Source organism: Gossypium hirsutum, chromosome D03, assembly GCF_007990345.1.
Source record: "Gossypium hirsutum isolate 1008001.06 chromosome D03, Gossypium_hirsutum_v2.1, whole genome shotgun sequence".
NCBI lineage: Eukaryota > Viridiplantae > Streptophyta > Magnoliopsida > Malvales > Malvaceae > Gossypium > Gossypium hirsutum.
Genome location: NC_053439.1, coordinates 54,198,707 through 54,204,706, shown reverse-complemented (window position 1 = coordinate 54,204,706; position 6,000 = coordinate 54,198,707).

Here is a 6,000-nt window from a genome sequence, read left to right as displayed (position 1 = left end):
AGCAAGAGGGAAGGATTTTATTCCACAAATTAGTTGCCTAAATTATACCCCTCTTTTTAATATAATAATTTATTATATTTGATAAAGACATTGGAGGATTCATGTTTAATTGCCGGTGCCTATGTTGTCCCATATATTTGATGTTTTTTAATTTGGTAATTAAAACTATCATGTAAATGTGATGGTGTACTGATGTTTTTTTTATTATTATAAAAGAAGTAAGAGTTAAAAGGTTTGAATTCGTGTAAAATGGATGTTTGATAAAAAAATTTAATTATCGTTTTAAACACATTAAAGAAAATGATATTCATTGTTTGTTGTTGAATCATAGTTGTTTAGAGTAAGCCCAAGCATATAGATAAATTATTATTATTATTTAATTTTTTTCTTAATTTTTTTAAAGGTTTAATTAAGTTGTGTTTGAAGTTTTTGGTTAACTATTATTTTAATTAGCATTTAAAAGAATTGTATAATGTATTGTTTTTTAAGAAATTACAAAAAGATTATATGTCTAATTATAATTACAAATAACACGTTTAAATGATTATAACCCGAACTAATGATATAATGCACCAATCAAATTGATCATAAGGGAAATATATTTAGATTTAAACTAAAATAAATATGTCAGGGGTAAAATATGGTGGGAGTCGAACTTAAAATCTCAAGACCTCAACATCACCATTAAAATGTATTAGCTTTAAGAGTTATAACTAATGAGAGGGTTTTATTTAAATAACACCTCGTCTCAGATATGATTAGTTTTATATCATAAAATAAACGAAAACACCTATTAGGGTGAAGACCTAACCTAATCCAATTAATAACAAGAAAAATGCTTAAACAAGCTTTCAAAATTTCTTGTAACCCTAAACCACCACCGAGGGAAGAGGACAAATGGATGAAATGTCAAATGTTCATCTTCTCATCTTTATTATTATTTTTTTCTATTTTCAAATGGTCTCGTAATCAATCTCTACAACTAAGGAAAACCCACCTTCTAATTTGGGGTTGTTGCTAAAATCAAGTTGTAAGCAATGGCCTAATCCACTATAAAAATAGAGAATTAAGGAAGAGATTAAGACATGGGGTTAAAATATTAATTTTAATATAATGTGTATATAATGTATAATATAATATCAAACATGAAGTGGAGCAAGGGAAAGAAGATAATTTTGAATGATTATACAACATAAAAAATAATTAAAATTAGATTATAGCAGTTGATTGAGTCTCTAATTCAATTAGTATAGGTATTGTTGCCAGTACAGGAGGATGTGAGATCGAGTGCACTGTGAAGCGCATTATTCTTCTATTTAAAAGTTGGGGAGGGACTATGAGTAATTTTAATCATTGTATAATAAAGAACAAATATAAAAAATTATGTTGTTCTGGGTTCGAATCTCATCATGTGTACGTATTTTTTTAGGTTTTACATAACAAGATAAATATCTTTAAGATAATATTTCTTGCTTTGTAAAAAATAATAAATTTTTAGTGATTTCATAATTAGATCCAGACTTGATTGATAAATAACACGAATTTAATCAAATCGTTAAATAATAGTATAGATACAATATCAAAATATCAAAAGTGATTGAAATACATAAATTGAAGATTTAAAATGGGTGGATGGATCCAAATGTGATAAAATTTTATAGTAAAATACTTGGAATTTTTCTTTTATTTCTGTGTCCCAATTAGTCACATGTGGAGCATATGATGTGCTTGATTTCAACTATCATGGATTTTATAATAGTTGCTGAAAAAATTATATTCTGATACACACATTGATTCAGATTTTGGAAAGTATTGGGACCCTTTTCTGGTTGAAGAAGACAATTTAGCCCTAATTACAAAAAGGGCTATTTATATTGGTGTACCTGCCCCTTCTTCATATTATTAGTTTTAGCCCAACAAATGCCATGGGTGACCCCATACGTAGCTTTCCTTTCTCACCACTTCATCTACTCATCAAAATAAATAAGATATAAATAGAAAAACAAAATTACATAATCTATACTATATATTAAGTTATTCTGTGGCGAATTCATAAAATTTTTAGAGGATCGAAATTGAATTATAAATTTTTGAAAGGTGAAAAATATAAATTTATCAAGTACTAATTTTTATTTCATCATTTTTTAAAGGATTGAACATAATCTTTTTAATTTTTTGGAGGACAAAGTACAATTTTACTGTATATTAATTTATAATTTTATTATTTATAAAAGGGCTAAATTATAATTTATCATTTTTAGGAGAGCCGAGGCTGCTGCTTGCCACCCTTAAATTCGCCCTTGATTGAGTTGGTGTCACAAGACAAATATCGAGTACCAATTCAATTGGATAATGATTAAAATATTATTATTTTACAAAGTAAATTATATTATTTTGAGAGTATTTTTAGCTTTTCGTATCTTTTATATAAAAAATAAAAAAATACACAACCAAAACCTCATTTATTTTTATATTATTTTTTACATAATTCTATTTTTCACCCACATCATGGGTGTGCTATAATATAATTGTTATTTATAGGATTATTATTAGGTACATTTGTAGTGAAGTTAAAAATTTTGACAAATAGTTTAGGTACATGTCGTGTGATCGTCAGTAGAGTTTTTTTTTACTCCACAAGCGAATTGAAATTTTAACAAGTGTATTATAGAGTGTAATAAAAAATAAAAAATATTTATATAAATAAATGTGACACTTGTCACACATTCAACTCGTTTTATTTGATACACCACTAATGGAGTTTTATAGACTTCACAGTGGGTTGAGGGTTTGACAAGTGTATTATAAGGTATAGTAAAAAAATAAAAATATATTTATATAAATAAACGTGATACTTGTCACACCCTTAATCTGCTTGTGGAATCTAAAAAACTTTATTGATTGTGTATCAAATAATTATCTTTTTTTCTATTTAATTTTTTAATATTTTTTATTTCGCTACCAATATAAAGAATAATTAATCTTGTTTATATAGGTTCATCTTTGGTATATTATTAATGATTTTTTTAACACCACAACCACAAATAAAATTAAAAAGATTTATATTTTTTTATTTTAATTTATTAATAAATTACTTCAATTATATATTAATCTACTTTTTTTTATTTTATTTGATATTATATCTAAAATTATAATATACAATTTCTTTTTGTTATTTCCAAAATTTTAGGTTTATTAAGCTTAATTCCATAAAAAATTTAAATTAATTCTTAAACTTCAAAATATTTTAATTCAATCTTAAATTAAATTATTGTTCCAAATCAAATCTTTACATCAATTTAACCAACACCTTCAATAATGTCAATTTTGACAATTTGCATGGCGTTTTCATATTTTCCTTTTAAAATATGATTTTCTTTTCTTTTTGGAATTCTTTTCTGTGGCCTGAAATCTTTTTGGGATTCAATTTCATGGTTTAATGACAATTTTAATTATTTTCCCCCAAAATTGACCAAAATGATGATCAATTGCTGATATTATCAATTAGGTGTTTCATTATTATTAAATATTGTAAAATTAAAGACAGGTAACGGTTGAAGTTGTATTTATTCATGGATTAGATTACTCGTTTTTCTTTTAGTTTTTATTGGTTTAAAATGTAAGATGAATCCCATAATCGATAGTTACAATTGATTATGATTCAATTCTAAGTCAAGATAGGTTGGACCCCGAGCAAAGCTCTCTAATATTATTTTCTTTATTCATAGGACTCGTACTCAAAACTTTACCTAAAGACATCTAACTTTTCATCAGTCGATCTAATAGTAATAAATTTTTTTTACTCACTGAATTTTGATATGATTTAATAAACTAACAATCAAAATCAAAGCACCAACTTTATCAATGATTAAACTTAATAAAAAATTATAATTTTTTGTATTTTTTATATTTTATATAACTTTTTTTGAAATTTTAATGTGATTATGTCATATTCTCAGAATGTCTTCATTACTTTTAAATGGAAATGACCAAATTAAGAAAAATTTCCAAATTCAAAAACTAAAGTGAACCAAAAAACATTCAAGGACCAATTTAAAAAAAAACCAATTGAGATTGTAAAAAAATATATAGTTTAATCCATTTGTTGTTTTGAATCACATTGTAAAGAAACACATTTAGGAACAATTAGGAAACACATGAAATTTTAGGAACAAGTAGATATAAGTTAGCTAATAGTTAAATAACTTAATTCTACTTCCTCCATCCTTTATATTAAACAAAGCCTTAATTTTCGAAATTTAATTTTTCTATTTGAATTTAAAAATTAAAATCCAATTAATGGTGTTGTTAATTGTTCTTTATTAAATACGAATACGTTTTATCAATTGAATTTTAATTTATAAATTAAACCTTAGAATTTTTAAATACCACATTTAACTTTAAAGAAAAAATATTAATAGTGTTATTAATTAAAATATAAATTTTAAATCGAATAAATAAAAACTAAATTCAAAGCACACAACAAAATAAATTAAATTTTAAAAATTTGAAAAGAATAGTAAATGAGGCATAATTAACTTTTGAAAGAAAAGAGAATTAAGTAACTCCAAAGAAAATGTTAATTAATTAACTCTTTTTCTTACTATTATTTTACTTTTATTATCGATGTTTATTATAATAATTTTCTTATTTATTATATAAAATTTAATTATTAAATATATTTTTACTTAAATTTTAATATTTCATTAATTAATTAACAAATCATAAACCACAATTATAAACTTACTTTAAAAACTATAAATTAAATATTTTGTTAAGAAAAGATGGAAATGTTGATGTTATATATTCCCAAAGAAGGGGATAAAAAAAGGTCTCAAATTGAAGCACATTCTTAATTGTGTCCTTGAAAGTTGGTCCCAACATACAAACCCTAATTGGTGCTACAGTGTCAGGTAGCCAGAAGAGAGAAAATGTCAGAGTGAAAGTCAAAATTTTTATTGAGTACGTAAAAAGTTAGATATAAATAAATTTTCAAAAATTGAAATTAAACCAAGTTTCATTCTAAATTTAATTGAGATTTAGTGTCAGCATTGAGTATGGAGGGTTTCAGTAAAAAAAAAATCTCAAATTTTAAAAGAAAAATGTTTGGTACAACTAATTAGTACTTAGATTTTGCCACAATCATACATATAAATTTGTTCCATCTTTGGATTCTTGGTTATTTTATCTGGTATTTTTAATTGTTTTGTTTAAAATTTTTCATTAAAAATATATGAAAAGATCCTTTCAATCCCTCTCAATTTTGAAATTGAGTAAATTAGTCTCTCTAAAAAAATTAAATCAATTTAATTCTTGTCAATTTTAAAAGTGAGCAACTAAGGACAATTAATCACAACGTTAATGTTTTCCATCAATTGTACATGATTTTGATTGGTATGATAATAAGTTTAGCCCTTAAAGTATACACATTTTGTCAATTTAGTCCTAATTTAACAAATTTATTCCACAACATGTGTGCAAATGTGTAAATGTTGAGGTTGAATTTGTTGAATTTTTTAGAATTAAGGCCAAAATGACAAAATATGTAAACAAAAGGCTAAATTTGTAATTATACCAATCAAAATTATGTATAATTGACTAAAGACATTAATGTTGTAATTAATTGTCATTAATTGCTCACTTTCGAAATTGACAAGGATTAAATTACTCAAATTCTTTTGAGAGGGGCCAATTTACTCAATTTGAAAATCAAAAGAGACTGGAGAAATCTTTTTACTCTATTATTATAATAATAGTATAAATATTTTCTAAAAAATGATTTTTAAATCTTTTCTTAATTGAATTGATGATAGATTAACTCGTGATATCAACTCAAGCCAGAATATTATAGAAATATATAGATATATAGTCACCCATTAACCAAATTATTATTTAATTATCACTTTTAAAAAAGAATTTATGCTAATATTAACTTAATTAATATCAATAAATACTTTATATTTGTTATATGATTATAATAAAATTAATCCAATTCGGAAT